At 27.5% G+C, this 11,913-nt stretch overlaps 1 protein-coding gene across 2 annotated transcripts in view; it reads right to left on the bottom strand.

The window, feature by feature from the left end:
• LOC102680417 (methylcytosine dioxygenase TET2-like) overlaps positions 1-11,913 on the bottom strand; it is a 177,980-nt gene that overhangs the window by 94,149 nt on the left and 71,918 nt on the right. The window lies entirely within an intron of this gene.

The following is an 11,913-nucleotide window of genomic DNA, read 5'->3' as shown; positions in this document are numbered from 1 at the left end:
AGGGGAGGTGGAAGGAGCAAGGGAAGCAAGGCAAATGTCAATATCGATGATGCATCGTCAAGAGAGGCCGCAGTTGGGGCGGGAATGAGGGCGTAATTAATCGTCCAAGCAAAGAAATTCATTCTCTCTTTGTGTCCGTCTCCGACCCATCCGCTACTTCCATTCCAGCCCTCCCTCGCGGCGTGATACGACGGATTTTATGCGTGCACGCTCTTGTTTTGAANTTTTTTTTTTTTTTTTTTTTTTTTTTTTTTTCTCTCCTCTCTTAGGTTCAAGCGAGTGGCTAGAAATCTGGTTCAACTTCACTCGACTTTTAAAGATTTTTGAGATTGATGATATTGTGGTAAAATTGTGTGGTGAGATGGAATAGGTGATCGAAGGTAATCGAGGGATGATATTTGTTGTGATAAGTGGTAATTAAAATGGAAGAATGAAATTCGTGAAATAAATAGATCGTGCATGAAGCAATTAAAAATTAAACGATTTTTTAACGAATTATAAAATAAATAAATAAATGAATCGTATTTAGACACTGTTCCATTTTCTAAATACGTCATTTTAAAATATAAACTCATTCCGATAAATAATTCAACGTTCTCTTATAGAAACAATTTAAAACAAAGCAATTTAAAAAATAATTATTTCTTTATAATTATATTTAAAGCGGGTCTTTTTTAACTTTGCTTTATTTAAAAAAATATTTACAAACTTAAATTGCTTATAAAATTGGATGATTAATAATAAATAAATCTCAATCCTCCAAATGTCTTATGAATAATATTTATTGATCAAAGAAATCAGAAATTAAGGTTTGGCATTCACTGGAAGGTATAACACAGGTTTATGTGATATTAAATTTCATATTAATAGAAGAACATCTTATATTTTTAATTTATACTTTTTTATGATGTAATTAAGATATGATAGTAGAATTATATAAAAACTATTGGGAAGAAATTTTTACAGGAAACCAGTTTTAAAATTAAAATTGTCAATTTTTTCTTTGTATATCTATAATTAAAATGGTATATCTTGAAAACTTGTTAAATTGTTTTTGTTTTTAACTTTAACATATTCTATTCTTTTTCAACTATTAGAATGTTTGTTATCCATAATATATTTATATCTGTATTTATTTTTGTATATTTATGTAAAATCATTTATGAAACTTTCACGCGTGGATAAAGAAATTATTTATTTATTCATGAAAATTTATTTATTATCTATTTTGTTTTCATATAAAAAATTTAAGAAATTTTATTGTATGTAAATAAAAAAAAATTTACGTATAAAAAATCTTATGAATAAATTTTAATTTCACAGACACGGAAATAATATAAATGTTTTATAAAAAAAAAAAAGAAAAGAAATAAAAATTGACTCATCAAATTTTCTTATGATCGTTATTTGTTAATAATTTTGATCATCGTAACGTTTTATTATATTTATAAATAAATTTCTCATATAGATTGATCTCGTTTCAATGTCTTGTAATATTTCCTTTCTGCGATAACATTTGATATCAATTTAACGAGCCTTAAGAAAAAAAGGTTCTACCTTTTGCCTTAAAAACCTTTTTCCTTAACAGAATCGAATATTACGAAGAGCAAGCGACTTTATCAACCGATATTTATCGAAGATATCCCTCAAGATCCCACATTTCGAGTTCGGTTCGATGCTTTCCTTGGAAGTTAAACTGGATGGATGCACGAGAAAGCACGTGTTTGACAGCGTTATAATTAGCTTATTAGATGATTACTTACGAGATGAATGCGTTAGGCAACGTACCGTAATATTAGCAATAACTTGTAATAATTTTAATAAAATAATTCTCGATATTTTTTGCAGCTAAGAAATTTCTTTTGAAAATGCTTTCAAAATTCTCAAGTTGTTCTCATAGTCAAAAAATTTGTCCAATTTCAATTCTAACATCCACTTCGTTTTATTTTAATTCATTTATATATAAATATTAATAAATTACAGATATTTATGTAAGAAAAAAAATTTACACGAAATAATATAATATATAACACAAATTTAACATAAACATTAAAGAAATTGAGTTTAAATAGAGATTTATCTTATTCTTTAAATATTATAATGCGTAGTTATCTTGAATATTTTGTACTTTTCAACATATCATGTGCATTCAGTAGATTTTTATATATAAATTTTGCATAAATATATAATCACAGGTAATATTTACAACCTTTATATATAATAATATATAATATTATTTATATTTTGTTAAAGAAAATTTGTATAATAATATACAATATTATTTATATTTTGTTAAAGAAAATTTCAATTCATCAATTTAAAAATTAGAGATTTATAAATCTTCTGAGAAAAAATACGAAAATTGATGAAGATTGCTCTCGATATTAGTTCCCCAATTTGTGATATCACAAAAAATATTTCGATTTTTATTTTTACGTTTTTCTAATTCGTAAAATAAAAAATAAAAAAACATGGAAATTGGAATTTTTGATGAAATTGGAAAGTATCGATGAAATAAGAAGGGTCTTTGATGGTCATCTGGTATTTAGATCGATAATTAGAAGCACGCGTTTCCAAGACAGCTGTCATCGATTCGAGGATAAGCTAATTAAAATATTTCGTAAATATTCGTTTCCTTATTTTTCAACAGATGCACGATGCACGATAAGAAACACGAATCTTCGAACGATGATGATGGATGATTTAAACTGATATTTCTTCTTTTCGTGATGAGTTACGATAAGATAAGAGTTTGTTTTCTTCGCTATTTCTGTACGATAATTAAAGCAAAATTCTTTAAATATTCGTCGCAAAAGTTCTTTTTGATTTTTGATCTCATGTAAAATCTCTTCAATATTAATTAAGATAAATCATACTTATTAACGATACTTATGATCTTAGTGTTTTTTCAAAATAAATTTTGTTTGCTTGCAAAATACACAAAATGATTTTTAATATCATTCGAAATCGATTTTATTATTTTCAGATTCATCTTCTTCAGATTATTCTATTTGATATGTTTGTATAATTATACATAAGACATATAGTCTACTAATATAATTGATTTATAAATTTTCAAATATTATTAATTAATACAAAAGAATTTAGAATATTTAACGAAACACGCGATAATATTCTTGGGAAGTTAAAGGAAAATTGAATATTTTAATATCAAAAATATGAAAAAATAAATCATATTATATATTTCTCAATATTTGCAAATAATGAGACAAATTTTTGGAAAAATCCAATATACAATAATATCTAATGTATTAACAAGAAAAATTAATTCTACTCAACTATTTTTAAAAAATCTTTCCTTTTTCAATCTATTAACCGTATTCTTATTTCTTAAACAAGAACTTAATTCATAATGCGTAGTTATCTTGAATATTTTGTACTTAATCTATAATTATTTTTAATTCATAATTAACGAAATAATTTCAGCCCAATTTATATTGATTCCAACAAATCTATGCAAATAACGAAAAAAATTTTTTGAACGATCCAATACACAATATTTAATATATTAACAAGAAAAAATAAATTAAATTCTACTCAACTATTTTTCAAAAATCTTTCCTTCTTCAATTTATTAAGCGTCTCATTCTTTAAACAAAAAATTACTTCATAATTTGTATCGATATCAACGAATATAAATATATTCATGAATACTTTAAAAATAGTTTAGCACTCTAGCGCCAAGATCCTTCGAAGCAATTCTCAAGGGTTGTTCTTCCCCGACTGTTTTAAGTAGAAAGCTCGCCTCGCAACGCAGAAAAATGAGTATATACTTTTCAGTTTTCAAACAACGAAGGAAAGGAAACAGCACGATGGCAGCCGGCCCTTTTATTTGTCTAAAGTCCCACCGACACCGAACATTTGCCCAGGAAGATGGTATTATAACCAAACATGGCCCTGTTCAGATGAGATGATTAGTGTTGGAACATCTGCTTCTGTTGACAGTAAACGTTGCGAGGAAATGGTAAATTTTGATTTCTCCCGCTTCACGAAAACGATTCACGATCTAATATGATTTACCAAGTTTCTTTCGTTTTCCTTTCCTACTTTGGTATTTTCTCTTAAGTGATGTATGCTTTCTTCGACATTCTTATTCAATCTTAAGCCTTAAAAAAAAAAAAAAAGAAAAGACATGAAAAAGAAGGGTGCTCAGAAGGGTAAGATTTAAAAAAAATAAATAGAATATTTGTAATGACTATTATGTTTTGACTGACCTATGTATCTCTGGCTTTCACATTTTCGTGTCTTTGATGATAAGTTGAAACAGTTCTGAGTTAAAAATAATTGATTTTTTAGATAAAAACCAAAAGTTTTGGAAATACTCGGTAAATAAAATTTCAAAATTTCAATAATAAGTTTTATTTTCTACTTAGTGAAAATTGTATAAAATATATATGCCTATGCTTAGATTCTCGAGAAAAAGTTAATTTGGAAATTGATACTTTTATTTTTTTTTTTAATCTTTTTTAAATAAATAAAATCAAAATTTTTGTGATGTATTTCAATTACTATATTCTTTTCTATTTTATTCAAAAGATAAAAGCTTTTTGATAAAGCATAATCTTATAAATCTATAGAACACATTCAGAGTCTAATTTTTTGCTTTTTGAAATTCACAAAAAAAAAAAGAAAAGAAAAGAATTGATTATATGGAAAAATATTTCCATTAAAAAGAAAAACATTAAAAAAAAACTATGAAAATAAATTCAAAAATTAGAAACGAAACAGCGAAAATTATTTACAAATATTGTATTCCTTCCTATTTTATCCAAAATATAAAACAACCTTTTTGATAAAGCATAATCTTATAAGTATAGAACACATTCAGAGCCTAATTTCTTGCTTCTTGAAATTCATAAAAAAAAAAAAAAAAAATTGATTATATGGAAAAATATTTCCACTAATAAGAAAAACATTAAAATACTATAAAAATAAATTCAAAAATTAGAAATGAAACAGAGAAAAATATTTATAAATATTTCCTTCCTATTTTATCCAAAAGATAAAACAACCTTTTTGATAAAGCATAATCTTATAGGTATATAGAACACATTCAGAATTTAATTTCTTATTTTTTGAAATTCACAAAAAAAAAAAAAAAGAAAAAAATTGATTATATGAAAAAATATTTCCACTAATAAGAAAAACATTAAAATACTATAAAAATAAATTCAAAAATTAGAAATGAAACAGAGAAAAATCTTATAAGTATAATCTCATAAGTATAGAACACATTCAGAGTCTAATTTCTTGCTTCTTGAAATTTATAAAAAAAAAAAAAAAAAAAAGAATTAATTATATGGAAAAATATTTCCACTAAAAAGAAAAACATTAAAATACTATGAAAATAAATTCAAAAATTAGAAACGAAACAGCGAAAAAACGTTTACAAATACACTTGAGATTACAATTAAATTAAAATTTCAACTTTACTTTGAAACGGTTTAAAACTCTCGAAGATGTACGCTGCAACGGTGCAAATAAATAAAGAAGAGAAACGTCAAAGTTACGGGAATAAAAATAACTATAGAGAACGATGCACAACGGGCGAGGAATCCCGGATTTCCGTGACTGGTCCTCCTTCGGCTAATGAAAGAATTCGACATCGAGATCCCACCCGCGCGTCCCTTTGTCTGCTCTTTTCATTCTCTCCTCTCCTCGGCTCGCGTTCGCGCATTCGCCCGATTCTCTGAAAGTGTCGCGAGGGTGTTCGCGATAAAAATGTTGAATGCGTCGCGACGCGTTCCCCAAAACGTCGGTTTCAATGGCAATGAGGATGCGCGCGATCCACGCGCAAAACTGACTGAAATTCGCCCGAGAATCTTTCTTCCCGTCTCAATCCTCGTCGCGATTGAGAATTATTTTTTTGAATCGTTTACACAGACAAATGAAATTTCCTTTTTGCGCGTACGCAAAGTTGAATTTATTGGAATCGATTTGTTATATACTCGAGAAGAATCAAGGAATTGAAAGGTTTATATTTTGATTGAATTTTTTGAAATGTTGTGATAATTTTCATTTAAACTTTCATTGCTTCTTTTTTTTAGAGTAGAATATTTATTAAAATTCGTGTTTATGCGATGATTTGTTAATTCGTTGGTTCAAGAATAATTTTTAAGAATTAATAAAATATTTCCATTATTTTTTAGGATTATAACAATTCAAAGATTGGAAAAGTAAAGAAATAATGATTGATTAAAGAAGTACGTAAATAGAATGAATAAATATAGTTTTTAAGAATTAATAAAATATTTCCATTATTTTTTAGGATTATAACAATTCAAAGATTGGAAAAGTAAAGAAATAATGATTGATTAAAGAAGTACGTAAATAGAATGAATAAATATAGTTTTTAAGAATTAATAAAATATTTCCATTATTTTTTAGGATTATAACAATTCAAAGATTGGAAAAGTAAAGAAGTAATGATTGATTCAAGAAGTACGTAAATAGAATGAATAAATATAGATACTTGATTAAGTTAATAGTCGCGTGGCGCTAGTGTCGTTAACTAGCATTAATCTAAACTTAACATATAAAACCAAACTTTTATAAATTGAATGGAAATAATAAAAAGATTATAAATAGTATCACAAAATTGAAATGAAAACTTGATCAGATACAACATAAATAAATCTCAAATTTAATACAATTTATCAATGAAATATTCGTTAATATCTTACGATTATTGTACAATAATTTATATATTCTATTCATTTAAATATATACACGAAATTTCTTTTAAAAATATCAATAAACGTATAACATTTGAAAGATCGATCGATCCAATCTTGATCTTGATCATTGTTAAATATCTTATTATTACATCAAAATTTTCTAAATTTTCTCTCTCAAAATTTTAATCATCTTTAAATTCATCATTATCAGATCAAAATCACGCTTATTAAAAATTAACGAAAGAAATAGGAAAGAACGATATGAAAAGAAAGGAGAGGAAAGGCTGTCGAAATTCCCGCGATAGTTAAAAACGTCCGTCCGCTTTCTCGGTCAGCTGACTTTAATTTCGTCAAAGCGTATCCAGCGGGCGACAGATGGTCGGCGCGCCGTTCGAAAGAGCCGTTGCACCCATTAGAAGTGCGACGGTTAAAAATGGTAGGTACGTCCGAAGGACAGGTTATCGAGCGTACCATGTGCAACTCTCCACTTGCAACCGCCTGAGCTCTCTCTCTCTCTCTCTCTTTCTCTCTCTCTCTTCCTCCTTCTCTTCGCGTATCGCGCTCCCTTTCTCTTTCATTTTCGCACGTAGCGTTTTCTCGAGAAACGATGTTTTCGCGAGGAAAAAACAAAAAATTCGCTTCCCCTTTTGTGCATTTTCGTTTTCTTATTTTTATTGTTCCTTCTCTCTCTCTCTCCCTCTCTCTCTCTTTCTCTCTCTCTCTCTCTTTTTGCTGTTAATGTTACACGTTAAATCGCGTGCCGTATAATTTTTCCGGGGAACATGACGCATAGAGCGGATTTGAATCTGCGTTGCCCGCAACAAAGACGAAATATTGATCGTGGTAAATACGAAATACGCAGAAAGGCGGCGATGTAGGCGAACACGCGACCAGTTGCTATGGAATTGTTATTTAATTGAATATCGAGACAAAGAAGAGAAAAAAAAGGAGGAGAAGAAACTTGGACAGTTCTTTCTACTTTTATCTTTCTACTTCTTCTTTATTTAAGGAATGAAACGATACTTTGATATCGACGCTCTTCAAACGTCCGATCGATGAACGAAAAAATTATTATTCATAAAAATTGTTCCTATTAAATTGAGAAGGAATAAATAATAATATTCGAATAATTTATATAATAATATTATTGTATAATTATCATATAAATATTCTCACTCAAAATTTTATCGTGAAGAAATAATAATAACTTTTAAACGTACAACAGATGTAATTTCTTTAATTAGATTTCAATTTTTTATTTATAAATTGATAAATTGATTTTCATAATAACGCACACGAGATTCGATAAGTCAAAGACGAAGGTATGTATCACGGATTCGCGAAAGAGGATGCAGAATAGTAATAATCCGAGAAGAATCGAAAGGGCCACGAGAAATCCAGTTTCCCGTAGGGAGAATTAAGCCGGTCGAGCCGAAACATTGATTGAGCAAAGAAATAATAATAATCTCGAATTATTTCCGCGTCGCCGGCCGAAATCGATGACTTTCGAGGGCGCAACGTGCGTGCGCTGTTGCGGACGAATTAAGGACTGCATGCGTTCCAATGTAAACGTGTAAGGAAATTAAACGCCGATGAGATAGGATTTTTTTCTCCATTCTGATGATAAATTGTTGTTGAAATTCTTTTTTTCGATTCGGTTAGGCTACATTCGAGAGTAAAACTCTTTTTTGCAAATGGTATAATATATTGGGAATAAAAGATATTCGTATTGGCCTTTGTTTGAAGAAAATAGGTAGAGGTACGAAGAGTAATTGTGTAAAAATGATTTTTACTTTCGATGCAATAAGTTTCAAAAATAATTCTTACAATTTATCCGTTTTATTTGTTACATTTCCTTTTTTAGGGAAGAAAATATAACAATAATCGCAATAGTTATTCATTATTTTATTCTTAAATTTTCAAAATTATTATACATAATTTTACATACAAATTATTCATTTTTCTAATATGATTATTTGAGAAAAATTAAATTGATTGAAATAGTTGAGATAATTATACTGATTTTTAAAATTATTTTGTTATCTAAAATGAAATGAAGAAATTATACATGTTATTATGCAATTTCATTAAATGGACGTATTATTAATACAAGATGATAACTGGATGATATATTTATAATTTATGTAATATAATAAAATTAAAATTTTGTAATATAATAAAATTAAAATTTTGTAATATAATAAAATTAAAATTTTTTCATTCAAAAAATATTACGTGAATGTATGAATTATGAGATAATTATACTAGTTTTTACAAAATTATTTTCTTATCTATAATGAAATGAAGAAATTATACATGTTATTATGCAATTTCATTAAATGGACGTTTTATTAGTACAAAATTGTTGACAGTTGGATGATACATGTATAATTTGTGTAATATATCAAATAAAATTTTTTCATTCAAAAAATGTTATGAAAATCAATTATAAGTAACCACAATCTAATAATAAATAAAATATTGTAAATCATTGAAAATATTATTTTAATTCTTTTTTTATACTTTTATTTTAAAATAGCAAAGGAAATCTAATTTTTTAACGTACAATAAATCTTTTAGATATTTTTATTGATATCATTGGCATTGGAATTTTAAATTTTAGTTTCGGCGATATTCGTGAAAAGATTGAAAATTGTTGATATTAAAAATCTATTTTTTTATTATATCGAGATATATATTTAAAAATTTACATTTCCACCGATTCAAAAGTGCTGATAAACACTACTGTAATAAATTTGTTTCATGAATTAAAATACACGCAAACTCGAATGTTATTTATGATAATTAACTATATTTAAATCTTCAAAATTTATAAATAAGAACAGATATTCTTATAAATAAAAAACGAAATATTATTACTTAACTCCAATATTTATTCATTATTTTACTCTTAAAATTTTCAAAATTATTATACATAATAATTATTATACATAATTTTATATACAAATTACTCATTTTTCTAAAAATGAACTTAAATCATTTTCCATACATAATAATCCATACATAATCACTCTTAATCTTAAAAACAATTATCAAGTTATAACTTTTTCCTTGTTGTAAAAAAATAAAAAAATTTCACAAACTGTTACTATTGCAAATACTATATCTTCATACATTTTTTTCTCCTGCATTTTCAACGCAGGAAATATTCGAAATATTGGCATATGCAATTTCGATTGTCGCAAGATAAATATGATATAACACATTTAAGTACGCGATATCCTTGAGGTTGCGTGAACACGATGGATTCGATAAGTTGCAAAAATGCAAACTTGAAAAATATAAGCGTCGCGGTTGTAGTAGAACGCGTTCGACCCGCTTTAACGAGTGGCTGCAACTATATCGTGGCACGCCAATTGCAGTCACGGTGTGTTCGTTGGATCCAGTCCGTGTGAACGCGTCGTAAATGCGTCGCAAAGCAGCAGTTGGAGTCGGTGTGTCGATCAATTCGACGTCGTGCAACACAGCTGCATCGTAAAGCCGTTGTTGCAATTCGGCGGCCAACGATTCCTCTCATAACGATATATAACCGCGTCGTAAAATTTCAATCTGCCCTTCACCTAATTCGATTATATCGACTTTCGAGTTGAGAAAGTCACGAACCTTAATGACACTAGGGATTATAAATTGGCACGAGCAATATCTAAGGAGGTTAGAATAATGGCCGGGACGAATACTTTGTTGAAACTTTTATTATGGAAGTTTGGTGTTATTAAATAATAATAATAATAATAATAATAATAATAATAATAATAATTTTTTTTTTTGATTACCTGTTACGTATTTCTGAATTTAATGTTTTTGAATTACAGTCGTAAATAGAACGATCAAAGTCATTAGAGGGGAAGAGAATTAGAGAATGTTACGAAAATTCTTTTTTTCTTTTTATCGAATATGAGAGTCGAACTATAATTCGAGAGCCATACGCATTTATTTTACATTCTTATCGCAGTTGAAATTTACATGTAACTTGTTATAATTTTTTTTTAATTTGATTTGAAAGAACGCATTTGCATCTGAAATTGCGCTCTAATTGTGTGTAAATGTATATACATTTATAAAAGAAATATAAGGATAAAGATATATAAGGATAAATGAATTATTTAAAATATAAATATATTTTTTAAAAAAGATATTAGGTATATACTCATAGTTTATAATTTATAATAATGATGCTATCAACTGTCTTGATAGCATATATCCGCTCTTAATTATTTTTAATAGATAATTGTTATCATGATAAAATTTAATCACTATTTAAGCATAACATTTTTTTAAAAGAATAAACAATTATTCCTTTTAATATCATCGATAGTTTTCTACTTAATTATTTATTGTAAGTTTTAGAAAATTATAAATAATCTAAAAAATAATCATGGAATTAAATCATGTCTCAAAAAGTTAAAAATTTACATATCATTTATTTTACCCTTTTAAACTATATTTTCTAATTACATATAAGATATGGATGGTGTAATAAATTTTAATATGTATTGTACGAAAAAGTGAACTGTTCAACTAGCAAAAAAACAATACTTACTCTAGCCATCTAGCGGTGTGCAACGTAACAATTCTTATTTCTTCTTTATAAAAAAAATTCAATATTTCTATCCAATATTTTCATATATTTACCAAAATCTCTCATCTTAATCTAAATTTAATCCAAATTTCCCTTCTATATCCTAGTATTTATATATATATTCGATATCAAATAAATAAATAAATAAACAAATAAACAAAATTTAAATCGATAAATAATCCTTCTAGATCGTAAACTCTTGAAATTCGGCATTTCGGACATGCAAATTTTTCCGGAGACAGTGTACAATTTCACGAATAACGATATTGGCGGGATAATTCGAAAAAAAAAAAAAAATCCATCGAAAGAGTTATCCATCGTTGAGATTTCGAGGTTCCACGATGCATACGCGAATCGTATGGACGCGCGGCACGTCAACGGTAACGGCTTTAATAATTATTTTTACAACGTTTCCGAGTACACGACGACCTTAGGTCCGTCTCGCTTGGCCGGGTTGCAGCTGCCTTTCCATACAACCCCGTGACACCGTGTACTAGGGTGCCCCGTACACGAACCGGCGATTCACGCACTAAGAGCCTGAAATTGCGGCTATGCTCTCGAGACACGCAAGATATACAATACACACTATTTTCCTAACAAATATTTATCTTTCCC

Source organism: Apis dorsata, unplaced genomic scaffold (genome assembly GCF_000469605.1).
Source record: "Apis dorsata unplaced genomic scaffold, Apis dorsata 1.3 scaffold_50, whole genome shotgun sequence".
In the NCBI taxonomy this organism is placed as follows: Eukaryota; Metazoa; Arthropoda; class Insecta; order Hymenoptera; family Apidae; genus Apis; species Apis dorsata.
Note: the sequence above shows the minus strand (reverse complement) of the source record. Positions and strands in the feature narration are given on the sequence as shown.